Genomic DNA, 10565 nt, shown 5'->3' on the forward strand with positions numbered 1-10565 from the left:
TTTCTATGCATGTTGTCCTACATCTTTTCATAAGAAAAATGTTAGCACGGTGAGACTGTCATATTGTGCTCACGGCACTCAGAGGCAAACTAGATTCTATGAAATGTGGGTTTCTATTGAAACTCTGAGTAGCTTCCCCAAATTCATTAAAGAACAAGTCTTCAAAATCTCTCCTAGGATCTGTGAGCCATTGTCCTAGGCACAGTACAAATACATGCATTTGCCCTATGGGCACCTAACTGCTGTTGATATTCTCAGATACATTACTGAGCTGCTTCTGGGCTTTTTTTGCCAGGTGACATTAACAAAACTCCCAAAACATTGAGATCATCCTCTTGTTATTGTGTTGGAATTAAGACCGAAGGCAAAACCCGCTCAAAATTAGTTTGTCTGCTTAGCTGGGCCCAGTCTTGTGTGTGTATGGAGAACACTTCTAAGGTGGCTGCAGACTGCCAGTAGATACAGGCTTAGCACAGTGGCATGTCTGTGCATGTTCTGATGAATCAAAAATTTAAGTTCTGTTATTTCTAGGATGGAAGAGCTAGATTCAAAGTCCTGCTCTGCTTGATCTATAGCTGAGACTTGAATTTTGTGGTTCAACATCTCATCAGAAAGGCATAACCACTGTGGTAATAAATATGTTGGTGAAAATGTTTTTACCTCTCCTGCTGGAGTTGTTCTGACATTTTTTGGTAATTAAATATTAAAATAGAGACTTCAGCCTTGGTACCAGCACAGCTGATGTAAGCCACTGAGCTGTAGAAACAATCTCCTTTCTTCACTCTCTGCTCCAAGGAATGTTTCTAAGGGGAACAGCTGTCAGAGAAGTGGAGAAACCATGACTCGAGTAGCCAGCAGGTTGGTGAAGTGCTCAGGTGAGAAATGAGCACTTTTCAAGTGCCTGCACTAAACCAAACATTTGAACCCAAGCCTTTTTAGGAACACATATGCTACCTGTGGCCTTACTGGTTCTTCTGTGGTAGAAAGTTGTAGATTTTTGTGTCTCCTGGATGGGGAACTCCCCACCTACCTGAGCAAATTGTCCATTTCAGGTAATTAATGGGAGAGTAGTCACAGTGGGTGAACTTAAGCAGAAGGAAATCTGCACTTCTCTCTTGCCCAGCTCTTTCTTCTCCACCTGTTGGTTTCTGAGAGGGTCTCTCTTCAGATAAAGATATTTTTCAGGCAGTGTGGCAACACTCCTGAAAGTTAAGGAGGGCAATGCTGGGGAGATGCCCACATACACACCTTTGAGTCTCAAGGCTGCAACCCCTCTGCCTCAGGAAGATTGTAACATGTATGGACGAGGTTGTATATTACCTTTATTTTGGAGGGGAGAACCTATAAAGCAAACTGCCTGCAGGAAGCTGGCTCACCTCAGCTCCATAAGAACCTTGACCTAATGATTTGTCCAGATTACAAAGGCAAACTGGGACCTTGAAAGTAGACCTTCCATGTCCTAACTTCTTATGTCTTCCACCTGAGAATATCCTTCTTTGGCAGGCTGGAAATATAAGTGACTAGTAAAGTCCCATTTTCCTAATAGCACTGAGAAAGGTGATTAGGAGGAGCTGTACCAGACATTTTCTGTGATATTGCCTCTTTTTCTTTTTTTTCCTTTTCTTTCCAACCTTTCCTTTTCCCTGAAAAGCTCAACTGAAGTCAATGTGAGCAGATGATGTGAATCATTAAACCTCAACAGTATCCTACATGCACTGTCTCATGCTTCAGGAACTGTATTTTTTCACTACTGGTTTGTATTTAATGGAGTCATTTAACACCTATGCTTAGCAGATGTCAGATTTTCAAAAGGTGGGTATGTTTTGTACTGAATAAGAAACAATGAAAAACATGTGGACTGAGATGGTCCAGGACACCCGAACATTTCTGATATAGAAACACTGACTCATGTTGAGAGCCAAAGGTTCATCAACGAATCAGGAGGAGAGCTGTATTTAACCTTGTACTGCATTTAACCCCTGAAATCCAGGCTAAATGCTTTCCCTGTGATACAATCCAGTAGGTTCAGTTTTTGGTTTTCAGGCAGTAAAAGTTGGGACAAAGACTCCCTGGCATTTTCAATATGTCCATGACAGCACTGAGAACCAGTGCTGTGTCTTCTACTGGCGACATATTCCCCACATCGTGTCAGTTGGAGTGCCAGGTTCCACATGCCTGGAGCTGTCCCAGCCTCTTTCAAGGATGAGGTTGAAGATTTCTGTCCTTGTGAACTGCAGCTTTAGTTTTGCATCACAGCTTCTTACTACTGAAAAGTAGAAGACATTATTATCTTGACTGAAGTATTTTGGGGGTTTTTCTTCAACTAGAAATCTGACCTGTCAGAGTTACAGAACTCTCAGTTTAGAGTGTTTAATGAAAGTGCTAGTGGCAGCATTATTAATTAACATAGTAGATCATTTATAGCCAAAGGGAAAGCTTTTATTTTGCTTCCTGGCTTTTTATTTTTTATCCATTATTTTTGTGTGATTCCAAAGTTAATTTTTTTTTTTCTGAAACAAAATGCAAAAAATCCACAAGCACTCATTCTTTTGTCTAGTTAGAGAAATTCCATCCTTTGCTTACATCAAGCGTCTTCATTTATATCCACAGTGAATTTAGCCCATTGTTCTTTGATAAAGGAAGCCAAGATACACAAATTAGAAACATGGTCATGACTAACTTGATCTTGAAGAGATTAGATTTGACTAAACTTTGAAGGTTGGGATGGTAATGTGAAGTGAGGACTATATTTTTTTAATAATTATGGTCTTGAAAGCCTAATCTTTTTAAAGAGATGTGAAATACATACAGTGTAACAATAGCTTGTAGTTGAATATCATAACTGTCACAAGGGACTCCAGAATACATATGGTCTGGAATAAAATGATCTAATAGCAGCTGGATATGCATGTGATAATCCTTACTGAAGACAATACAACTATTTAAGTGAAAAAATAGATTTTAGCCTGTTAGCTATTATACCAGAGAACTAAATTCTTCCCTAAGATGTGCTTCCAATTTGATTTAATATGTGTGCTAGAATAAAATCTATTTAGTGTTTTTAGTGCTGTACAGGGAAGAGAAAAGCTTAAGAAAGAAGGTATCCCATCTGTAACTGTAGCCAGCAGTTATACTTCACATTTTTTCTTCTAAATTCTTTCTTCCTCTATTTTGAAACAATTTCTGCTAGCTGTTCTTATCAGTCCTTTCAATGTCTTATTCCATTTACTAGCTCTCCCCTGAGCAAAGGAAAATTCTCTTTTGTTTTTCTGATGATCAGTTCTTTTAAATTGATCTTGTAAGTCTCATTCATTTTGCACAATCTATCCACTGGAAAACTTGAAGGTTAACAATCCTTCTCCTTATGGAAAATATTTACAAATAAGGAAGCTACAGTCTTTCTTTCTCTGAGCTAGCAGAACTAAAAAGAAATCTCATCAATCTGTATGAGACCTGTGGCCAGAGTATCAGCACTACAGCGTGAATTCCTGACTTAAAACTGGCTTACCTACATGTAGCTCATGAGGCTCTGCCAACAGACAACAACACTGTCCCCTTGCCAAAACACAGGAGGTTCCTACATGAGATAGTGCTGGCTCAGACATCTTTATTTCATATAGTGAGTCTCTACTGAGTCTCTATTTTCCTCTATAAAAAGATACTCTTGCAGATCATTAGATGTCTTTGTGACCTCTGAGTCAACTATTTCTCATTCAGGGCTTCATTTAACAGATATCAGTCATAAACTTAGATTAAGCCTTGTAGGATTAAACTGGGGGTTAACATTAGTTTTTGACCTATCTATGATATAAGTTATGTCTATGTATGGATGGCAGTCTTTGAAGCTGCATCCGCAGGTTGAAAGGACAGGGATCTCTCATAGGCAATGCAGTACATCTACATCCAGCCTCCTGGTAGTTGATGACAATTTGGTGACAAGTCTGTCAAATGCTGGAGCTAGTTTTGAGAGGTCTGAACAGCACTGTTTTTAAAAAGCTTTAAGGTGTAGCCAGTCCATTAAAGTATTCCTCCTTAAGAGATCCTTGTTTCATATAGTGGAAGATTTGCCTTTGGCTTTTGACAATAGAAGAGGAAGAAAGGAGGTAGAAAAAAGGAAGTGAATCTCAGATGTGGTTTACCTTGACTTCTATCTTTTGGGATAGAATTGTGTAACTGTAACTGTGAGCTTCCCAGGGTTAAAACAGATTGGACACTGAATCCTCAGCTCTAATACAGACCTCCACACTGTTGCTGAGGATGGAGCCAGTGACCCTGGTAAGGGAGCCCCAAAACCACAGAGAGAATACTTCACATTTTTCCCCCAAATATACAGGCCTGTCCATGTGGTAAATCCATTCTGATAAACAGAGAGAATGGAGAGCATCCAGGTTAGCCTGCTTTTCCTGATGTCTCTACTTGGTGTTGAAATGGTTAACGGTGTTAGCATTTACTCTAGCAGAGCCTGGTTTCAGATGAATAGGGTCAGTTTGTGCCTTCTCAGTGCCTGTTTCAGGCTGTCCTCATCCTGCACAAGGCAGCACTGTATGCGTTCAGATCCTGAAGGCTCCACTGCCTGCAGGTCTTGACTTTTTTTAACCTTTTTTTGGCAAATGAAAGGAAAGAAATAGAGTCATCATTAACTCTTTGAGGTTTGAGGACTTTGCTTTGGATACGTTCTTCCTCCTGGAGAACCACTGAAACATAAATCAGAATTTGCAAATATGTCCATGACTAGCAACTACACTCAGAAGCAGCTACAGGGATTTGAACACTGCAAATCATATAAAGAAATGCAAAACTGTGGGTTTACATTGAATCTACCAGAAGGTAGTCAGCCAAGTGAAAACACCCCCAAAATCTACCTCTTTCTGCTTTCAATGCACCACTCCCCAACTATAGAATTATATGTTTTACTGTCAATCACAATATTACTGCTTAAGAATTCTTAAAGTTTCCTATTCTTCCTTATTGTTTGTTTTCTTTTCCTTTGTTGTTTTCTTTCATTCTATTCACCATCTCTGTTTTTCTTGTCACCTGGAGAATTTTAATTGTTTGTGCTGTCCTCTATACACCTCACAGTGACCCCTGTTTAATCAGAGCTTGAGTTCAGTAAAAGGTGAGTTAGAGAAGCCAATAAGCACTTCCAGCTCACTACGTTACTATGTACATATGTGGTTTGGATCTTAACTGAAAATAACTCAATATAAAACCCAAAAATTAAAACACCCTGCCAGTAAACCAAAAGCTATCAGAACCTGGAGTCTGGTAAAATGGGCATTACTGTAGACTTCTCTTCTCCCATCCAGCAGCCAGCTGCAAAAGTCTGCCTTGGGATGGACCTGTCAAAAACACGGATGGGAGTGCCTTGGAACTAATCTTGAAGACAGCGAAAATTAAAATATGAAGTATTTTAGATGAAATATGCCATGTTCAGCAGAGTAGCATTTGAAACACCAAGGTCTGTTTCATCAGAGCATACCTGACCTGCTCTACACCCGAGCCACCGGCCGGCTGTCAAGCTTTGGCCCTGCTGGAGGAGAAAAACTATTCTGTTGATTCTGGCATCTAAACCAAATATTAGTTTCAATATAAAAGTATTAAATGATGAGATTCCTTATGGGCAACAGTAATTTCATCTTGACACATTCCTAACAATCACTAGCTGAGAAAGGACATTATGAGGTAAGATTTATGATTGCCTCTAGAGAAACTTCTTTATTCAAATTAAGAAGAAAAATTAATTGAGGCAAGGTTTGGATTTTTTGGTATATGCTATCATATATATGCTAACTAATTTAATACGTGTTATATAGGAAACAGGAATTCTCTTTCTTTACATTAAAGCTAAATATTCAGTGACATAAAAATGTAAGGAACAGAAAGACAATAAACTAGGCTAACTCTTGCATAATGAAACCCCCCAGTTTAATCCAGTTAATCCATTGCAGAAGTCCTGGTTCAGTTTTTGATACCAGAAGCAGATCTAACTGTCAAGATGTCAAGATGGAGACTCCTGCACTTCCATTTGTTTCTAGTACTAATTATGCTCATTAAGAAAACAGCAATCCTATAACCTCAACAAACCTTTCATAATTTTGAAAGTACATGTTCAAATAAATCTAGTTCTTTAAATAGAGTTGGCTCAGGTTACACTGGAATAACTGAACACAAGATTGGATCTCTTTCACACTCAATTTCTGAAGCTGAACAGTTTTCTAACCTGAGAATCCATAAGCTCATTACTGCATATTTACATACGGGGTTTGATGACAATGCAAGATAATTGCCAGTAGTTCCTTCCTCAGCTGAAACTATTAGTGTTTCCTCCTCCTCCCACATAGTCAAATGTGGGATACATTAAAAAATTCTTGTGCACATTGCTCCATTTATCCTGTGACTGTTACGTGATCTCAGGATGGCACATCATTGTCATTTAGGCAAGTATTCCTTCTGACTTTAAAGCTATCAACTAAAGATAGTCTCGATTTTTTTTTCTTCACCTATTTTCTGTGCACAATTTTTTTCTATTTGCAATGTTTATTTTTGAGATGAAGTTCAATAGTAACTTTTCATCAGTCTGCTATAGGAGATTGTTTGCTGAAAGGCAACATCTGATAAATAGCAAACAAGCTCTAGCTGTCAATAAGCAAGTTAATATAAAATCATTAGGGGCATTTACTCTTTTTAGAACATTACATAATCTATAGTCTTCCCTCTTAAAGATAAAATTTACTCCTTTTTAGCTATCATTTATGATAATAATAGGGCTTAGAATCAGAGCCTGATCTCAGTTGTACGGGTGTACGCTGTAGGGGTATTACTTCAGGATTGTTCTGATGTAAAAGAACCTTCATGTACTGAAGGATCAGCACCAAAAGCCCTTTGCAGAGTGTCTAGGTGTCTGCAACCACATCTCTACATCCAGACCAGTTCTCCTTGCAGCATCTGACAAAGGCCTTGCTGCGTCCCGTGGCAGCACTGGGTGTTGCACTACACAGCCTTTCCAGGCAGCACAGGCTGGCGGCTCCTGCTGATGGCAATGCTGCATGTAGGTATGGTAAAGAACTTCTGTCAAAAACAGAAATATTGTGTTTCTGTGGTGTGAATATGCAAAACCACAGCAAGGACAAAAAACTAGACTGCCGTTCAATCTGCATCATCACTAGGGTTCTCTGCTTAGGACCAAGTCCATGGAGATTTATTTTTGGGGAAATAAAGAGAACACTTCGGACTGAGCAAGCTGAGTAATTCTGCAGTTGCTATACTTTAGATATGTTAGGGCCTTGGTGGAAATAGGCACTCAATCCTCTTTGTCTTTGACTCCTCTGATCTCCTTAGGCTATACTGATTTATACAGGAGATCTCTGCAGAGAAGCAGTTGCCTTGTCATAATCACGAAGAGCAACCATAGTGAAAATGAATACATTTTCGAAGGAGATCCCAGTTCTCAGAGGAGGAAAAAGTGGTGCAGCTGGTCAGGAGTAAGATCGGTGCAGTGGTTTTCAGTCGACCTTCATTTGCATCAGAAAACCACCAGCTTCCTGAGCACAAAGGAACAGCAGGGCTGGCAGCCTGCTCAACCTCACAGCAATAGGCATGGTGCGGGTTGGGAATGGGGAGCACTGGCTGCGCTGGTGAGGGATGTTTCACACATTGCCTCCACCTCTGAAACACTTGGCTCTAGACAGTGCTGCTCATCTCTCACTTTTAAGAGTGCTAAAAGGTTTTTTTTTCCTCTCTGTTGGGGGTGACCAAACATAATTTGTGTGTTTCTGCTGAAGCATCAGTATTTTTTGGTTGCCATTTGTTGTTCTCATTGTTAAACAGAACGATCTTTCTTTTAACCTAATCTAAATGATCACTTCGAGGCTGCAAAACTATATGTCATTTTTAAGCTACTGTATCATGATCGCCTTAGGGAAATTCTACAGATGCCTTGCCACAATCCATTTCTTCCTCATGACGAGCTACCAGGCTAGTTGCTTAGATTCATTTGCCACAGCTCTTTACCTCTTTGACCTCAAAGCTACAAAGGTATGGCACCAATGAAATACAAAGGAGGCTGCCTTTTAAATTACTGATTATAAGAATTATTTTCTAAAGTAAAAAGGGACAGGAGATGGTATTCTTCCAGACAAATGGAACTATTTGGGTGAGTATTTTGTCTTCACCTTTTAATAATTTTCTTCTTTCTTTCCTTTTTCTGTTAACCTGTAGACATAGATAAACGAGCAACACAATATTAATGTGCTTATTAGTCTGGAACAATTTAAGACAGACTAATATCTCCCTGACAGAAAATTGTCAACTCAGGTCTATCATGGCATCAGTCATTGCAAGCTATTACATTTCTGCAGCAGAGTTACTAAGTAGATACCTCGTTTTATTTATTTCTGCAGTTCAAACATACCCCATTTCCATTTTGACCACAGTTGTTCCTATCTGGTTGTGCTTATTTATTTGAAGCTATTTATAGGTGATACTGTCCCCAGCTAACGACTCAGCATGCAAGAGCTGATGAATATTAAATTATCATTTGTCTAAAAACAAAAGGCAACAAATCTAGGTCAAAGATATTGCCTTGGGCAGAGTCCACACAGGTTCTTTTGCATCACTGAATATAACAGCTCCTGTCTTTCTGTTTAAAAATGCTTATACCTCATCAGGCAGGTGCCTTTTATGCAAGGGGTGTATCACTTAATGCTATGTGTTGCAGAGAAAAACAAAATGTTACCCCACAATATCCATTAATCTAATGATGGATCTTTAAGATGTGGGTTTGCATTTGCTGCTTGTCCCATTTTGAGGAAGACACTTGCCCCTAAACATTAGGTGACTGTTCTAAACAGAGAACTAGGGGAATTTGAGGAGGTCCTCACATTCTCGCTTGTTGAAGCTGTTACTTGGTATAAAAATCCACTAAATGCCTCTACTCTGTCATTTCACTTTTATATCTGTTTTGCTGCATAACTGCTAGTTTCCTGGTCATCCATGCTGTGCTTATACCACTCTACCCATGGTCTCTCTTCTGAAGTGAATTAGTTCCCTCCTAACACAGGCTAGTTTTCTTCTGGGTCCAACAAAGAGTATGGCTGAAGTCAGCCTTCTGCAGGAAGTGCTTGCTTTGAACAGTAAGAATGTGGGCACATCCACACCAGGTGTCTTAGGAACCAAGTTTCAGTCCTTCACAGTCTACACAGACCCTGTAGACATACCCAATGAGCATAAAGTGGATAATTTCAAAGCCTGATGGCAAGGATATTAATCTGGAAAATAAAAAACTGAAGTTCAGGTGTTTGGGTTTTTTAATCAGATGGCAATGCTCAAGTAGGAGAGCTGCAGCAGGAGAGACAGTCCACTGCCTGCCCTCCTCCCCCTTCCCTTACAAAAAGCACTCAGTAGATGTGGTTTTGGCATTAATTTAAATAAAGAAGAAACCTGCACCCATGCAATGGATTCCTCTGGTGCAAGAGATTATGTTTGCCACACACAGATATGCTGAAAAATTAATGACACGATGAGGAATACTTTCTGTTCCTTGGAATCCTCCAAAGGTGTAGGAACATGTCCATGCCCTTGTATCTTATTATGGGTTTGAAACTTTTCTTGGTTGCACGCCTTCAGTAGTAATTCACAATAAAATTGACTCTTTATGTTGGATTGATAGCATGACTAGAACAGGGAAAAGCAGACAAAAAAGATCATAAAAGTACAGTATAGTATTTTTTACCACTGTAGTGATGTTTTTATGGTATGAAGCATTACCACAGTGTTGAATTGTTCCCTCTTTGCTGAAAGGTGGGAAGAGACTATAATTTTCTTATGCTTGAATAATGTGTTGCTGCCTAGTGAAATATGCAGTAGTAAGGTTCTACGGGTCACTACTGTGACTTAGTCTTGACAACGAAAATAAAAGAACTGCAGCTCTTAAAAATATCAATAAACATTTTTAAGGATCAGTTTCAGCAGGAATGTGTGTCATATTATGTGTCACAGGATGGCATACATTCCCATGTGTTTCATTTTCATTCCCTGAAAAGTCTTTGATTGTCAGTGGCTGCAAATGCCTTCAAGTGCTTATAAAAGAAACATTTATATATACTTTTATAATAAATTTATAGAAAATATTTATAAAAATACTTTTATTTTATTGGGCATTTATTATGCATATTCTGCAAAAGTGGCCCAAACAAATACAACCTTCAGTTCTGTGTTTAATTTCTTCTGTTTCGCTTCCCATACAAGAGTTCTAGCTCCATGCTGTATCAGTCACCTGTGTTTATCTTACCATTTCCTGCTATTGAATTGCAAAAGAGGAGGCTGCCACTTAAAAATATCGGAAAGATCTGAGTTGTCTGACCCTAGAAAATAGCTCCACATTGATTAATGACCTTACAGATCACAGCAGAATTGTAGATAGCAGTATGTAAACAATGTTACCAGAGTCCACAAGTCTCGGTGATTTTATCTAATCAGTCTTCAGACATCTTCATGTTGATTTCATAAGAGTGAAAGAGAAATGAAGAGTCCCTGTTGATAATAATTCATAGTTGCTTGATGGATAT

This window comes from Strix uralensis, chromosome 5 (assembly GCF_047716275.1).
Source record: "Strix uralensis isolate ZFMK-TIS-50842 chromosome 5, bStrUra1, whole genome shotgun sequence".
NCBI lineage: Eukaryota > Metazoa > Chordata > Aves > Strigiformes > Strigidae > Strix > Strix uralensis.